This window comes from Panthera onca, chromosome C1, assembly GCF_046562875.1.
Source record: "Panthera onca isolate mPanOnc1 chromosome C1, mPanOnc1 haplotype 2, whole genome shotgun sequence".
NCBI lineage: Eukaryota > Metazoa > Chordata > Mammalia > Carnivora > Felidae > Panthera > Panthera onca.
Window position 1 is genome coordinate 74,402,596 of NC_138346.1, and position 19,168 is coordinate 74,421,763.

Below are 19,168 nucleotides of genomic sequence, written 5' to 3' on the forward strand. Positions count from 1 at the left end.
TTCCATTTTTCCTCTTCTCCTGTTTCTTTCTTTGTCAAGGTTTGGTGAAGCCCATGACGCATTTTTATCAGCACTGAGAAACTAGCCATTATTGACCAAATCAATAAAACAAAAGCATTGTGTGTGATGGCCAACATTTTAAAACACAACCCACATTAATGATTACATTTATTAGGTGCCTTGTCTGCACCGGCACCTAATTATTGACATGATGTGGTACAGGGTAGGCCTGCATCATCATGTGATGGTACTTTACACAAATGTCTTTAGTCACCCTTAGTAGCCTGAAAGAGAATTGTATCTTTATTTTATAATTAAGGAAATTGGAGCACTGACTTGTTTGTTATTTGTTTGTTTTAATTTTTTTTTTAATGTTTATTTTATTTTTGAGACAGAGAGAGACAGAGCATGAACGGGGGAGGGTCAGAGAGAGGGAGACACAGAATCTGAAACAGGCTCCAGGCTCTGAGCTGTCAGCACAGAGCCCGACGCGGGGCTCGAACTCACAGACTGCGAGATCATGACCTGAGCTGAAGTCGGCTGCTTCACCGACTGAGCCACCCAGGCGCCCCTGACTTGTTTGTTATTTAACTTACCGTGGTCACAAGCTAGAAATGTGCCTGTGAGTCCCTACTTATGAGATCCTATACCACAGGAGTAGTTTTGCTGTTTGAGGTGTTTCTTTCTCATTAGCATTTAATATTTAGTGTCCACTGGGCTTCTCTTCTACATAGTTGATTTTTCCTATCCAATCAAAAGTTTTCAGAGATCCTGATACCAGATTCTATGGTGTACACAGGGGATTGGCACACCACTCTGAACCCAAAGGCTTCTTTAATTTACCAAAATTGTTCTTTCCTACAAGTAACAAGGACAAGGTTAATAAAAACATACCAGGAAGAACATTGGAGAAGAAGATACTATAAACGTCTTTCTTTTCACCCATTCTCTCCTCGTTCAACAAATATTTGAAGAGTCTTATTACCTATCAGGCACTATTCTTGGCCTTGGGTCACAACAATTAACAAGATACAGTTCCTGCCATCAAATGTTTCCAGTTCATGGGGAAAATGGCAAGGAAATTGATGATACAGTACAGAGTGGCAACTGCTGGGATGGAATTACATTTGTGTTGTCCTGGGAACAGATAAGAGGGGATCTCCAATACAGACTATTGGGAGGGAGAAAAGTTCCTCATTTTGTCCTGATAGTCTCAGAGGTCATACTCTTGGTCTCATTTTTGTAAAAATGACCATTTTAGATCACTACCTCTTTTAGCAGAAGTTCTAGATTGAGCATAGCTTGGTCTATTGCTAAGGATCTTACATGGTCTGGATATCAGTTCACATCAGAGATACAAGAAGAAGCATACTAGGTGTCTGGCTATATAAATGCCTTTTGTAGAACATGCACTTAATAAATGGTAACTGTTCATAGAGGAATTCACTCAACCAGGATGCTTATTGAGAGGGTGTAAAATGTAATGTAATGTTTCCAAAAATAAAGGAAGTTAATGTTTTTGCATGTCTTAGTCTGGAGCCTGTGAATTGTCATATCAGCTTAGTTTCTTTTCTTTTCTCATGGTGCACATTCTACGTGGACAATTTATGATTTCAATTACTATCTACAAGGCGATGACCATCTAATCACATCTCCATCCTGATCTTTTCTTGTGTGTTTCATATTCATATATGTAGCTGATTGACTACTGGAAATTTCCACTGGACTATTCCATAACCTTTCAAACTTACAATATATAAAGCTTCATTCATAATAATCCCACCAAATCTATAGTGACTTCTATGCTTCCTAATCTTATTGAATGTCAGCACTGTGAATTCATTTGCTCAGAGTAGAGACCAAAAATTAATCCTTGACTTCCCCTTTCCACATTGGCCTTGCCACCTCCCCCCAGTGGCCAATCCAATCAGTTCTGAGTCCTGCAGATTCTAAGTCCCAAGTAGCTCTTGACTCTGTCCACTTCTTTCACGCCTAATGTCACAACTCTAGTTGAGGCTACCATTATCCCCCACTTGGATATTGTAGTAGTTGCCTAATAATGTCTCTAATTTTGCTGTAAGGTGTACAGAAAAATTATTTTGAAGCACAAATATGGTCATGTCATCACTTGCCTTAAATATTTAACAGCTTCCCATTGAGCTTTGATACAGACCTATCTCCTTCATATGGTTTAAAAGTAAGCTGACCAAATATCTCACTTTTCTGGAATAGTCTCTGTTTATGCTTGTTATTTCAGCATAATTAACAGTCCCTCCTTTCACTCACAAATGTGTTCTGCTTTAGTTGATAGATTATAAGGTCGCCCTATTTATAAGACTTTTTATTATTTGGGTTTTGCATACTGTTTTGTCTTATCTCTCACCATTCCCTACTTCTACTCTATTTCAGTCTTACTAAATGCCTTTCAGTTCTTCTGACATACATGGTTTCTTTTGCTTCCAGACTATTGCCATACACTTCTCTCGCCCTGAGGCTCTTTGCATCTTCTTTCAACCCTGGTTAACAGCTGCTCATTCTTCAGGTCACAGTTCAGCTACATGTCTGCCCTGTTATTGCTCACAGCACCAGTATTCCTGCCCTCCTGGGTCTTATGATAGTGAAGCTTAATGATGTGATTATTTGTCTAAAGCCCCCACTACAACATAAACTCTGAGGGCAGGGGTCAGGACTGTCTTATCAATGTTTTCTTCAGGAGTACTGGTTATCCCAGCTACAACATTGATGCTCGGTAAATATCTGATGTGTAAATGAATGCATCTGGGCATACGAGAATGCCTACTAGAGTGTCAACATGCCTAAGCTGTCAAGTGGAGTGTTTAAGTACAAGAGTCAGCAGGACAAAGGGGAGGGCCATGTGTGTGGCTTGCACAGTGAACCTCACAGTGCTCTTCAGGAAAATCTTTTCTCCTCCTGGCTGCCAAAAAACATTTTTTTAATTGATTTTTCCCTGTATCAACAAAAGGCTGGTGGTTGGGGTCTGAGTTCACAGGATACAAACTTGTCCCTTTCCTACTCCTAGGTCCCTTATTCTACCAGGGTAAACCCAAAATGAGCACAAGGCAAATTATGTGTAAACTTGTAAAGTGGTAAGTGGTTGGGTACTCTGGTGACTCCACTTCTTGTGTTCTGTCTGTTTAGAGCACCAGGCTACGCTTCCGAAGGCAATTCCACATTTTCCGTGATGGTCTTAAAACTCACAGTTTTACTTCCTGGTTGCTCTCGTGCTTGAATTCTGAATGGTTTTTTCCATGCCTTGAATAGGCATGGTTAGAGCAGGAGTCCACAAACCATGGCCTGTGGGCCAAATCTGCCCTGCTGCCTGTTTTGGTAAATAAAGTATTATTCAAACACTTTATTATAATAGCCATGCCTAATTCTGTACGGTCTGTGGATAGTTTCTTGCTACAACGGCCGAAATGAATGGCTTCAGTGAAGACCCTGTAACCTACAAATCTAAAATACTTACTGTCTTGGGGCGCCTGGGTGGCCGACTACAGCTCAGGTCATGATCTTGCGTTCTGTGGGTTCGAACCCCACATTGGGCTCTGTTCTGAGCACTCAGAGCCTGGAGCCTACTTCTGATTCTGTGTCTCCCTCTCTCTCTGCCTCTTTCCTGCTTGCTCTCTGTCTCTTTCTCTCTCTCTCTCAAAAATAATAATAAAAAAATTTAAAATATTTACTGTCTGTCCTTTTACAATATAGGCTTGCTGACCCCTTGTCTTGTGTCCCAAGCTAGGAAACTTTGGTAAAAGACTAGGAACTTGCTACTCCAAGTCTGGCCTATAGATCAGCAGCAACAGCATCAGGGAACTTATTATAAACAGAGCAAATCTTAGGCCCAACCCCAGACCTACTGAATCAGGAACTGTATTTTAACAAGATCTCCAGATGATTTGTGTATACACCAAAGTTAGAGAGCACTGATCTAGTTACCTTAGGAGACAGAGCAGAACTCCAAAGGAGCTCACTCTTGAGAAGGCATTACCTCTAAGATGTACAGGAAGTTTGGATAATGGCCTGCCGTTTATGGGTTTCAGGAGTATCACTATGCTAATAAGCCATAGGTCTTAACCCCAAGGAATACAACCTCCACAATGGAATATTAATAATGGGCCATAAAAACTGACAAGGTGAATATTTGGGGGCCAGAGAGACTCCAAGTACTCCTCAAATCATACCATCAGGCAGGCACATACTTTGATTATGAAGGAGGAGGTCAACCCTGAAGAGTTTTTGAGTACAAGAGCAACCATGGGGGATTAGTGGTTCTGGTCAGAAGCAATTGCTGTTTTCTTACATGCCTCAGTGCTCCATTTGATTGCAGTGACAAAAATACCCACTCTCTCTTTATCCACCTCACGGTTTATGATTTATTTTCTCCTATGGCTGCAGTTGGTACTAATAACTTTGACGGAGAGAAGTTTGGTAAATTAAAAAAAAAAGTTATTTGCTATTCATAATTTGTTATGGTAGCTCTAAAATGGAAAAAAAAAAGTCATGCAAAACAAGGTTATTTTTCTATTGCTCTTGAGACATCACGCTGGGCACAATTCCTGGAACCCTGCAAGAATAATATCGAACAGTGGGAAAGCATGATAGTGCCTGTTCCAATGCAAGAAATAAGTTGATTACCATCAAACAGTGCTTCTACGTGAATACCAGTAAGACCTGAAGAATATTCTTTAAGTTACTTAGGTAGTAAGACAATGAATGTCTCCCACAGCACACAATGTTCCTCTTTAGAGCAGGAGATGTGTTTACCCTCCCCAACAATTCAAAATAAAATCTGGAGGACATGGAGTGCTCTCTTGTTGTGGTAAACAAGTGGTTCCAGTGTGTCAACCTGGGAAATTTAATAAATATCATCAGCCCCATCACTGTAACCTTTTGTCACAGTGAGGAACATAAAAGAAGTTGGTTTCTTTGTTTTTGTTGCTGTTGCTTTGGTAAGTTGTTTATTTCACTAACCTTGGGCTCCGATTCCTTTATAAAAGAGGAACACTTTATATACTCTAAATTTATCAGTTTATTAATTGGGTAAAAGCATACTCTGTATTTTGTGAAACCTGAATAGAATAGTCCTAGCCACTTTCACAGTTCACCACCGTAATAGGGGACAAGGTTGGCTTAGAAACCATGGTTTTTTGATGACACATTTTTCTGTCCACATTAAATTCATTTCTATAGCTATTAAATAATAAATTTAACTGATTATGATAAAATTTTCTTTTGACTTACTTAATCATTTTCTTGATGCAGTTGCAAATGAGTCTGTTAAAATCAAAATTGTGTCTAAAAGAAAAAATAAAAGGAAAACGAGAGAGAGTTGGATACTCCAAAATGGATATTTAAGCCCTTGAATATGAAAATGGTTGTATAGATTCATTAAAGTTGTCTCTTAGCTGAGCAGGATTGAGGATGCTGGCCTAAGGGGGTTTATAGACCTAAATTTCAATTGTGCCCCTAGTGCTTCTGGATGACTCAGTGCCCAATAGCTCAGGGAGCAATTATACAGATTTAAGAATATGGTCTGTTGCAAGTTGTTCTTATCAAATCCTTTAGTGTTAATAAATATAGTCTCCATAACTAAGGAATGGAGACTACCTATAAATATTCCCCATATCGAGGGAAAGTCCACCTCCGCTTCTTGTCGCAAGCTATTCTGATCTAAACAAACTCTGTGAGTGTGTGAAGCTCATGCTGTCTCTTTCCCTATTAATGTATTTTAAAGTATCTAAGATTCCAGTTCAGCAAATAGTACCTGCCATGGGACAGGTCCTGTGTCAGTATAGGTCCTACAATTACCCTCTTGGATAGATATTATTGAACTCGATTTACAGACAATGGAAAAGACTCACAACGGGTAAGTATTCTAGCCATTACACTGTGCCACATTGTGTTATGAGTCCATTAAAAAGATCTCCTTTATTTTTTCATTATCAACAATTAATGATTAAGGTGACTAATATATAATATGCCAGATGCTGTATTCACTGTTGAGGACAAAAAGGTAAGTGAGTCACTATTTTTGTCCTCATGGAGCTCTATGCCAAGCTGGAAGATACTAGTTTTATTTTCCATTACAAATTTGAGTTGTTGTTGTTAAAATCTCTTTTATTGCTTTTACCCTGCATTAAGACTGTGCTTGTTATATGGCTCATGCCTAGCTAGACCTGTGCGAATTGGCTTAGACAGAGCCTTTGATCTTTGCGTGTTTATATTTCGTGACAGAAATAGTAGACATGGAGATGACTAAGAGACTACAAGGCGATGATAAATGTGCTCATTAGCAACGCCAGCTCACTAATTCAAGAATCTCAAATTTTGAAAAAATAACATCCATCCAATAAGTAAAAATGAACTTCTAAGTACCCAAAATAGAAGCCACTGAGTCTATTTACTAAAGCTCATATACTTTATTTGCAGGAAAACAATTCAGGCCCTCACTTTGAGCCAATTTATGCTGATCTCACACAAAATTTTAACATGATTGAATATCTGCTTGCAGTTTACAGTATATTTAAAAAAAGAACTTGTTTATCCTTGGGCATTGGATGGACAAAAGAAGAGATTAGATAACCCCTCCCCCCCAAAAAAAACTTACTATAATTTTGCTGAGAGCTGATTTTGTCCCCCTGAACTGGGAGAGAGTATAGAAAATATGTTTAACAACACAAACACATTTGATTTGCCTTTCCCAGGAAAAGCGTGGTTGAGTTTGACAGTTGTTTTTAAAACCACTGTACCTTTTACTAAAAATAATTGCATCCTTTACCGTGTTGCTCTATCATCTCTCATTGGTTTGTGTGAGTCTAGTGCATTGGTAATAGCTCCAGTCAATTATTAACTACAGAGTTTCTGCAAAGGAGAGTGGTTTTAAATCTTACACCCACCCCACCCCACAAGGATTGTGAGGACAACATGGACTTGAAGGGAAGAACATCAAGCTAGAGTTTCACCATCTTTTGGCAAAGCAGTACTTCCTGGAGGTCTGCCCAAGTTGCTGCATTGTGGTCAGTCACTGGACTAGGCTCCTCCGGGGAATGGCTACACTAAAGAGAAAGCAGGTACCATGAATCAGAAGAGAACCAATGGACCAGCTAAATTCAGGGGTGAAACTGCCATCTGGGCAGAAGGGTTATGGACCTAGGTATTAAGAATTTCCATTTCCAGGTGGTACATGGATTAATTCATTGACTTGTGAAGCGTCTTTTTTTTTTTTTTTTTTTTTTTTTTTGTAGGAGTATGTGACTAAATGTTTCTGAGAATGGATTCATAAAAGAGTATTGAATGGTGGCTCTGTTCTTGAGAGAGAGAAAAAAAAGGGAAGTGAAGAAAGTACCAGGAACACTTTATTTTCGCATTTTGAAGAACTGCAATATTTTAGTTACCTCAAGAAAAGTGGATCTGAGAATCTGCAGATGAACTATCAGCTATAAATTCTTGTTTTTCTTCAAATGATGTAGAGAACGGATGGGTAGTGTTCTCGTAACTTTTAAGAATGTCATATGTGGGCACTGAACAATCCAGAATCTTGACAGAGTGAGACAAAATGGAAAGAGTAAGAAATACAATGCAGATCTTTTGATCTGCCTTCACATGTTCTGCATGCTAGTCTCATGTTTTTATAATAACCCATTTGGATGAGTGGACCATTCTTCAAGGATTAACATTTTATGACTAAATTATTGAGAAGCAAACATTTCTGAGTGAGGATGTTAAAAGAAGCATGGTCTGATGCATACCATTGGACAAGAACAAGACAAGGAATAATAGAGTTGGTATCACTCTCAAGGAGTCTCTATGTCTAATAGAAAACTTATATTTGACTGTTTTTGAATGCGTATCCTTGAAATACAATGTTTAGGCTTAATGTAATTTGGTATTTAAAGCAGTTAATAGAACTGAGGATTTAGTGACCCAACGATTAAATGTCTGAGGCACAAGTTGTCTCAAAAATGGTAAATACAGATGAGACTTATATTACAAAGTTTCTCAAATGAATTTCTCCTTTGACCAGTATATCTAATCATATTTCATATTTTCTAGGATTTTATACAGCTTGTAGATGATCCAAATGTTTTTACCATACCTTCTCTCATGATGCTCAGTTCATAAAATCATCATCACTATCAACATCACCACTATTATTATCGTCATCATTTCCATCATTATTATTGGGAGTGTGTTAGACTCTTGACACATATTAACTTACAGGTAACTACCAATAATCCAATGTGGTATACATTATTATTATCCCAGTTTTCTCAATATGGAATTGGGAGCACAAAAAGTTAATAATTTGCCAGATTTACACAACCAGTACATATCACTGAAGACAGTCTCTTAAACATTATTCTATATTGCCTTAGACCTGGTGAGAACTTAGGGAAATTCTAAAGTTAGCTCTTGATTTTGCAAAATGAGGGAACTAAGGACCATAGAGAAGAATTGACTTTCTTTGGCACTCAGTCAGTTCTTGACAGAGTTTTAATTAGAACTCACATTCCTTGATTTCCAGTACAGTGTTCTTTCTAATACTATAATTTGCCCTTATACTCTAGGTAATGCAACCCTCACTAGAATGTCCATTCATAGGGGATAAAAAGAAAGAAACCAAAGCTCTCCATTCTTCCATAAACAAAATATTTGGTAGGGGTGGAGACTTACTCTGTTGATCAAAATAGAATACTTGGGATATTTTTACATTCATTGCTTACCATGAAGCCCTATTAATGTGGATATTTCATGTATGACATAGAATATCATCCATCTTTAGCCTTTTAGGAAAGCCATTTTATTGACAGTGTACTTAATTATGCAGGGTTGTTATAGTCCAGTATTCTTACACCCATTCTCTTTAATATCATTTATAATTGAGTCATGTTGTTACATTGCAAACATACATAGTATGCATTCTTCCTATCTAAAACGATAAAGTTGAATATCCACATCCTTGGAACAAAGTTGAACAGGACTTGAATAACTTTGAACAGAACTGATTTGTCTTCTTGAATGCTTGGAGGGTTTTATTTCCATCCAGGACTAGTTCTTTAGGCATACACAAGATAAGTGACTTTAAAAAAAAAAAATGGAAAACTCATTGTTGGTTAATATCTGTTAAATACAACTAAAGATTCAAGTACACTAAAGAACATGTGGAAAACATGCTTCCTGCACATTAATAACTGGCACTATAAAAAAATCTGAAAGTGAAGGTCTTCTAGCCTTTCAGAGTGTCAACATTTTAACTGTGAAGTCTGTTGAACATGGGCCTTCTTATAAACTTTGTTAATTACAGAACAGAACTTCTGTGTGAAATTGAATTAATTTTAATCCTTCTTTGTGGTGGGGAATTTAGATTATAAAGTACCCAAAGGACTTCATTATGAGGCAGCTTTAGTTATAAGCAGAGCATCAATCTACCCATTTTACTTTTGAGCAAGATTCAAACTTATGGGTAAAATGTTCCCTTGAGGTGAAACAGATGCCTTGAGAAGTTGCATTAATAACTATTTAGAGTAACTGCTTATGATTCATGAGCTAACTGGGGTTATTTTCCTGTGGCTCACCAGACCATCTGTAAATTGGCCTGACACAGGGCTTCAAAAGAATAAATACATAATAAGAAATTCAGAGTTAGAATTGAGGCTGTTTTCTTAATTTGAAACCTCAGTTGTCTTTTTTTTTTAAACCCAATCAAGTACCTTTATAGCTCTTTATCAAAAACTTCTTTTTGTTGATGTCTAAATGTTGACTATAGGTTAATTTCAGCATATAAACTTAATATATTATAAACAAATAAATATTTTTCATTTATTTTATATACATTTACTAATGTTTGAGTATATTGAGTAGATGAGGTGGAAACTATGCATGTCTGGGAAACTCAGAGAAAAATAATAAAGTAACTTAATATTATATAACCACTGGGTTCTTGAGTTCTGCATCCTCCATTTACAAATAAGGTCTCAGTGACTTGATTTGTGAAAACCATATATATTTAGTGACAAATAAATGACAAATAATAAATAACACATGACCTTGCGCAATTCAAACACCGCAGAATTGGATAAAGAATTAGAATGATTACCCACTGCTACCCCCTATTTGTCAGGTGTCCATAGCGTGTAAACGCCCAGACCCTCTTTTACAAACACCCCTAGATGTCGTCATATACATACACATATGCAGTTTTTGTTTTATAAACATGGGGATGCGGTTATTCTGCCTGTAGGTGTTTTTTCTTCTTAAAAGTGAACATCTGTGAAGATTAATGTTTTAACAGCTGCACACTATTCCACGTACCACTTTAAAAGGATCATTTCCTTGTTGATAGATATTGAAGTCATCTTGAATATTTTTTCTATAGAAAATACTTCCTGCTGAAGCTGTCCTTGTAAATTTCCCAATAACATTAATCGTTATAATCTTAATAGGCATCATTTACACTTGATTCAAAATTCAAAAGGTGCACACGAGTATATGGTGAAAAATAAATCTCACTCACACTCCTGCTTCCCAACCATTCTGTTTCCTTCATATTCGTTTGAATCCTTCCAGAAAAGTTCTCTGTATGTGTATATGTGTGTGGCAGGGAAGGGAGGATGTATATAAAATCCCCCCTGCCACAAATATTACCACAATCTATACACTCCTCTGTATTTTGGTTTTTAATTTAATAATAGAGTAGTCTGTTTAAGCTGTTTATTTCTTTTTACTGATTCTGAAATATTTCTTTGTATGGATATAGTGCAATTTATTCATCCTATTAAATAGTGAATATTTAATGACGTTAAATATTATTAAGTTGTTTTCCACCTTTGCTATTGAAATATCTATATGCATACCATTTTCACAGGTCATATATCTGCAGCACCATATTTAAGTGTGGAATTGTTGGATCAAAGTGTATGTGCTGTTTTATTTTTGGAAAATTAAAAATTTTAAGCCTCCTGTGTAGGGAGGATATGCCAATATAGTTTTCAACCAACAATGTATGAGAAATACATATTTTCATAATTAATTTTATGTAATGCATTTTCCTTCAACGCTACCCAACATAATTTTCCCCTCTCTCCTTCTCTCTCCTTCTCTTATCATGGCCAATTTGGTAGATGAGACTGTAACCTCATCATTATTCTGTTTATTATATTTAAAAATTATCAGTGAGGCTGAACAATAGTTCATGTGTTTAAGAACCAATTTTAAAAAATCTTTTCTATTAATATTTGACACCTGTTTTTCCCAGTTTGGTTCTTGGACTTTTATTACTGGGTTATGTGAACTCTTTTCATTTAAGGCTACTGGCCTTTTATTAGAGATGTTCATCGTAAATTCCCACCACCTTCCTCTCCAAAAGTTATCATTTGTCATTTGACTTTTGGTCATTTTTGCAATGAGGAAAGTTCTTATTTTTACATAGGAGAATTTATCATCTATTTTTAGTGGTTTCTGACTTTTGTTTGATAGTTAGAAAGCTTATTTCCTCTTCCAAGTTGTTTTAAAAATCACTTGATCTTGGGGCGCCTGGGTGGCGCGGTTGGTTAAGCGTCCAACTTCAGCCAGGTCACGATCTCCCGGTCTGTGAGTTCGAGCCCCGCGTCGGGCTCTGGGCTGATGGCTCGGAGCCTGGAGCCTGTTTCCGATTCTGTGTCTCCCTCTCTCTCTGCCCCTCCCCCGTTCATGCTCTGTCTCTCTCTGTCCCAAAAATAAATAAAAAACGTTGAAAAAAAAAATTAAAAAAAAAAATCACTTGATCTTTTTAGTACTTTTACGAATTAATTTTTTTATCACATTTAGATCTTATATCCATCTAGAAATTATTGTTTCTTTTTCTCTACCAAACTTCATTCCACTTACATAGATTGAACCTTAACTTATGTGACACAAACGCCTACTTACTCTACTTGAGGACCTCACCCCCCGTCACTAGGCTTCCTCAATTGTTTTTTGGGTATTATCAAGGGATTATTTCATAAATCATCTAAGTATGAGGCTGGATCATTCCTTGGCTATAATCATGGCTTCCGGAGTTAGACCAACTTTGATTTAAATTCTGGCTCTGCTCTGTGGCACTTTCAGAAAATGTGAGTAGATGCTAATGGTCACAGAGGCAGTAATTCCTACATGATAAGGTTGCTGGGTGTACTAAAGGAGATGACACATGTTATCCCCACTGCCCCATAAGTGCTTGGCAACATTAAGCGTGATCGTCATAATAATCACTACTAACGTAGTTATTAATAACTATAATATTTTTATTCTTGTTATGACCATTAAAGTTAGTTTTTCAGGGACAGTCCCCTTGAGACAGCTGCCTTTGCTGGTCTGGACAGGAGCCTGAGTGATGACGAAGGTGCATATTGTGGGCATGTCATTGTCTAAGATGCTGTCTCTGGACATGCCATGCTCCCAAAGCCACAGGATTTTAGAGCTGGATTCTGTTAAAAGTCAGGGAATGGATCTGTTTCTAATTGTGCACTGCCCATTGCCACCTGGGCCCTGAAGACACTTGCTTATGCTCAGTGGCTACCAAGCTTTTCAAAAAGTCTGTGGACCCACATCGATGTAATTATGAGATTCAAACCCAGGTCACCATGTGAGAAACACATATAGAAAAGAAAGGAGAATATATTTATAACCCTGAAGTAGGTAAAGCCTTCCTGGGGATTCGCAAAATTCACAAATTAGAAAGGAAAGCATCGACTGATTTCAGTATTTAAAACGGAGAATTTCTGTGCAATAGATGTGAAAAGCAAAGTTGAAAGACAACTGTCAACCTGACAAAAGAAAATTGCAACATCTATACATAAAAAGATGTCAGCCTTAATAGCTAAGATTTCATGCAAATTGGGAGGAAAAAAACCCAACCTAATAGAAATTTTAAAAAATTTTAAATGGTCAATAAACATGTTAAAAATGTTAGAATGAAATTCAAACAGAAATATTTTTGCCCTTCAGACAGACACTTAAAATATTTATAATAGTCTAAAGCATGTGTACATTCGAGGTAGAATGTAATTTGAGAGTACCTAAAAAATCATCCTATACATACACTTTGAACTGGCAAGCACTCCTCTGGATGTCTTTTCTATACACATATGTGCACTAAGACATATGATTAAGGGAATTAATTGCCACATCAGAAAGAAAAAGTGGAAATAACCTAAATATCTATCAAAAGAGTAGTGGTCGATATGGAACATTAAAAAATGGTTAAAAATGGTAAGTACTGATGAGGAAAGACTTCCCAAACATGTTGTATAAGTAAGCAAGTTGCGGAATAACATGCATAGTGTGATTCCATAAATGGTAAGAAATCCTTCAGACAAAAGTATATATCAGATATATAACTATGTAGAAAAGATGTCTGGAAAAAGGCACACCTAAATGTTAACTGAGTACTTCTGATAATGGAAAGTGGGGTCCGTGAGGGGCAATGGGGAGGTAAGGGAGAGTCACATTTTTTATTCTCCATACCTCTCTGTTGTTTAAATGGATTATGCTTAGAATATGTTCATATGCACTTGTGTAACTAAAACAAAACAAAACAAACCCTACAGGGGTTTCCACGTGGTTCAGTCGGTTGAGCACTGGGCTCTTGACTTCAGCTCAAATCATGATCTCGTGGTTCATGAGATTGAGCCCCACATCAGGCTCTGTGCTGAGAGCCCTCAGTCCACTTGGGATTCTCTTTCTTCCCCTCTCTCTCTGCCCCTCCCCCATTTGCATGCATGCTCTCTCTCTCTCTCTCAAAATGAATGAACAAACTTAAAACAAAACAAGCCCCTGCACCCATGTTATCCTTAGACAATGCCGCTTGCTGTGAACTTTAATGGAATGACTACTCCTAAAATTTCACCCAAGATAATTTATATTTTCAGAATACCATTGGAAATTCAAACATGAGATCACAAACAATCAGGAAGCGTAGCAGGATTGCTCATAAACCACTAAATTTAGGACTGGCCTCGCCACAGCACATGTTTTAAGATAATGCAGAGGTCCTCATTAGAGCTGGAGCCCGTTGTAATGAGGCGATTTTGCTGACAAACTGTATCCAGCCCCGTCACACGGAATGCGGCACTGCGGCAAGGAGGGTCACGTTCTGCAATGGACTTACTTTCTCTGCTGTGCTCTGCTGAACTTTTGCTCTCTAACATGGAAGAAAAACAGCGGCAGAATGAAACTTCCCTGGTATTATTAAAATTGTGAAACTGACTGAAAACAGTCGTTTGGCAAAGCCGTTGCACAGGGACGTCGTTAATCTTTCTTCAAATTTCATGAAAAAGAGATCGATGCCCTAATATCCCTGAATGTTCCACCTCTAAGCCTGACCTCTGTGGTCTGTCGTTCGTTTTCTTGCTTTTGACAAAGACAAGAGTCCAAAAAATATTTCACTTTCCTCTTCTCTGTACACACTATCTGGATAAACAAAAGTGGAAACACGGCGGTAAACAGCAGCAATGTTTCTCTGCTGAGGCAGGGAATCGCCAAGGCAAGAAGAGAGGGGGACTGTGATGAAAGAGTGTCTGCTCCCTCCAACAGAGGCAGCTCCGTTCAGCTCCAGCTGGCACCCACCATGTTGGAACAGGAGTCCAGTGTTGCCGATTTTCTAATTGTCAAAAAGAAGCAAAAACATCCTGGTTCTATGTGATTTTTACCAATTTTTAAATATTGAGAAGTAAAAAAACAACAGTATGTACAAAATATAATATATAAAAGTCACTTAGCCATGAAATGGATGAAAGCCAGATGTTGCTTATGGACCCCCCACTTGGCAATTCGGGATATATGTTATTCCTTGTCCTGAATGCTCCCTATCATAGGTTTCCAAACATGGCAGAGCATCAGGGCTACCTGTGGAAGTTATAAAAAAAACACAAACCATGCGGCCTCCCTCAGGGTGCTAGATTTGAAACCATGTTTTTAACAAGCTCCCCTAGCTGCTGTATACAGCTAGCTCAACAAGAGAGTCTGGCTAGCTGCTCATCCGCTCTAATTGGAATGGCAGGTGGAATCCATGTTGAGTACAAGTCCAATCCATTAGCGGTGACTGCACAGAACACTACTTGAGCAGGACTTCTGCACTGTGACCAGGTGCGGTGGGGGACGGTTGGTAGATCTTTTATTAGCTCGGGCATAGTGGAGGTAAATAGAGAACATATGCAGTGTTTTTGCTGGCCATCACCCATTGAGTAGGATTTCTAGCTTTTAAAATAATATTTAGGGACACCTGGGTGACTCCGTTGGTTACAGCCGCCGACTTCGGCTCAGGTCATGATCTCGTGGTCCGTGGGTTCCAGCCCCGGGCCGAGTTCTGTGCTGACAGTTCAGAGCCTAGAGCCTGTTTCGGATTCTGTGTGCGTCTCTCTTTCTGCCCCTCCCCCACTCGCACTCTGTCCCTCTGTCTCTCTCAAAAGTTAGTAAACATTAAAAATTAAAAGAAAAAATTTAAATTCCCCCATGATGAGGCCCTACCCTTCTTTCCAGTCTCATCATGCGCTATATCCTGCCTCACAGGTGAGGTTCCAACATCAAAGTACTTGTTTCTTCCTACACATGTCGTTCTCTTCCACTGCCCTGTGTCTTTTCTTCTGCCGTTTCTGTGACCCACCCCTCCCTTTCTGGCTGACTCCTACTCCCTGCTTAGGGCTCCCCTTGGACATCTACTTCCAGAGGAGGATTTTTCTGACCAATTCTCCCTTAATTTCAGAATGGATTAATTGCTTTGTGCTTCCTTGTAGAAACATCCCAAGAATATCTCCATCATAGTTTGTGCTTCGTATTATTAAACTGATCAGTTTACACTTGCCATTTCTTCCCTAAACTGGAAGCTTTCTCATCTTAGATATTTTACTCATATTTGTGTAACCGTACAATGTATTATCAATTATGTAGCCAAACTACACAGGGTACCTCTGCAGTGCTGAATTAATATTTATTAAATTGAACTTTGCCATTTTGATTATGTATAACCTTGCAGTATATCTGTTTGCACTGAAGACTTATTTTTCTTGCTGAGTTATGTTTTGCCGAAGGACAAGGGACCTGGAAATATAGATGTTAAAACTGATTTTAAAGCAAAAAAAAAGTGCCTTAGAAATGATCTTATCAATGAGGCCAATGATATTAGCCCCCTCGTAGGGATAATATATTTGTTCAATGAGAAAACCTACTTTCAGTGCTTGGTAAAATTCTAACCATGTTGCAAGGATTAAATAAATGTTCGTTGTCATAATACATTAAGTCGTTTGCCCCTGAAATAATAGTAGTTGGTTGAAGAGCCAGAAAGAGAACCCAAGTTTTCTGACTTCCATTTGTTATTTCAACAGTCGGATTGATTCCTTTCTATGGCAGGCAGACTAGATGCTTCTTACTTCTTGCATTGGCCTACCCGCCCCCCCCCCCCCCCAGCTCTTAATACCTAGTATGTTTTCTCAGATGAAAAGGCTTTTTGCTAGAGCCTTTCACAGTAAATGCTAGGCAATAGGAAAGTGTTCTCCAGCAAAAACAAAATGAGAACAGCAACAAAACAATCGGGACTGAGTGAATAGACAAATTCTATTTTCACATGTAATATATTATGTAAAGATGTACATAAGCTACTAAATACATTTGAATCAAGCTTGCTTATGGACTTTTTAAAACAATCCTCCAAGGTGAATTGTTGAGAAACATGTGTGGTTGTGTTCTGTCAGTGACACTGTGCTTATAAAACGGCCAGAATATGCGAGTCCTTGCTAAAATCATGACAAGTATTTGAGCCATAATCACTGTGAATAGTGTGAATAAATTATTCTTCTAAACATTGTCTGTAGCATTTCACATTATTGAGGTTCTTGTTCTTAAACCAACTCTTCAGGATTCTCGTTAATGTGAAGAAACCAAAGAATATTGTACCATTGCAGTAGGGTAACCAATTGATTATCCCTTCAGCTGTTTATAGAAATGTTCTTTTTGATGAAGTGTCTGGGATCAATTTCCTCATCCTGCCTATAATATTCTCTATCTAGGCTTCTAGACATTATTTCGTATTAGCCATATTCATTGGAAACTGACTAATTTGATCAAATATGTACAAGTTAATATATAATATATATCATATGGGATCAAATTAATCAGTTTTTCATAGATATTATTTTTACATTAATCAGTTTTAATAGATACAAATGCCGTGGGATAATTCCAGCTTTGAAGCGTACAGAAATCATTCTGTTTTTACTGAAAACAGCAATGCTTAATTATAGATTTAGATCAATGTATGGCAGGAACCTGTCATGGAACCCTGGTTCTTGATGACAATGTGATTCACCGAGAATGTCCACCTCCAATTTCCTTGTTAATGAGTAAGAACTGTGTTATATGCCCACGACTAGACCGATCATTGGCAAAGGAGAATGACTTGCACCAAGGGTGATACATCCCGTGGGGCTAGACACATGGAAACAAACAAATCAAAAAGAAGGGGATGATGAGTGATGAGAAAATAACCAACATCGTGTGCTGCACCGTACATAACATTTAGTTCAGAGAACAGATCCTAGTGCTTCGATGATGAATTTTATCTCACAGCAAGGATGACATTCCTAATGATCAGGCATCCATGTTCATAAACAGCTTTATATTCATATTATGAACTTGGTTGTAGTAGTAAGATTTATCCCGTGTAAAGGCTGCTCTCGTATCTATCCACGTATGAGACATATTTAGGAAAACTTTTGTTATTTTGAGCCACTAATTAGTGCTAGTTAATAAAGAGGTGTTAGCTAATAAATACGATTAATGTCACACCAAGAGATTCAGTAAACAGTAGTTGTTCCCCAAACTGGGTATGAATCTGAATTTCATGGGCGTTGGGATTCCAAGGGTCTATGGGATAGATGAAGCACACTAATGTGAAAAATGGAATGGTACAAGGTATTTGTGATTTGAACAATAAAAGAGCTTATGGACATTTTGTGACCTATAGAGTTTGGAGTAAAAATATATACATTAAGCCTGCCTGCTCTGAACACATTGGTATTCTTAAAGGGTGAATAAAATGTAGTCAGGTGTGAGTAGAAATCTTAGTTAAAAAAAAAAAAAAGAAACAAACCTACTTGTGTTTGCCTCTATCCAGTGGTTTTTCACTTTCTTGGTTTGAGGGCCTCATTGAGAATCTGAACAAGATTATGGACCGTTTCCCAGAGATTCACATTTGCATATTCATGCAATGTTTTGAATATTAATAACCTCTTCTCTAATGTTCTTGGTCCTATTAAAAAACCTGAAGCAGCGTAACTAACAGCTAACAATAGATACCATTAATCCAGTCCTTACCAGCTTTCCAAGTTCCACCTAGATCTCCTGAATTAGAAGATTCGGGAGCTCAAAAATACAGTTTCATACAGTTCCTTCGTTGTTCCTGATGAAATTCACTGGACTCTCTTTATCAGCCAGAGAAGCAAGGGCTTTAGCGTCAGACATACGTGAGTTAAAATTCAAAACTTTACACTCAATGAGTAAGGGCAAGTCGCTTCAAACTTCTGAGCCTTAGTTTATCTCACATATGATGCAGGAAGGGTAGCTGTCCTCACACTAGTGTGGTAAAGAATGTACGAGGGGCGCCTGGGCGGCTCAGTAAGTTAAACGGCCGACTTCAGCTCAGGTCATGATCTCACGGTCCGTGAGTTCGAGCCCCGCGTCGGGCTCTGTGCTGGCAGCTCAGAGCCTGGAGCCTGTTTTAGATTCTGTGTCTCCCTCTCTCTGACCCTCTCCCGTTCATGCTCTGTCTCTCTCTGTCTCAAAAATAAATAAACGTTAAAGAAAAAAAAAAAAAAGAATGTACTACACACCAGCATACAACCCTCACATTTAATAAGCACTGTAAATATCTATTATTTATTGTGGGAGTTCAGAAAGGGCCTGCTTTGTTTGCAGTGAGGATATTATCTGAATATTAAAAATTATTTGAGGTGAGAAATTCACGGTTGTAATATTTGCATTAAATGTTAACAGCAGAAATTGTGTTACTGAAACAAAGGTAAAATAGCAACGGCATGAGCTGGAGATGGCTTTTACTTGAGCCACGTAATGGATAAACACGTTAGCAAGTCAAAGCTTGCAGAAAACGAAGCTCACTCACCCCTAGATTCACAGGCTC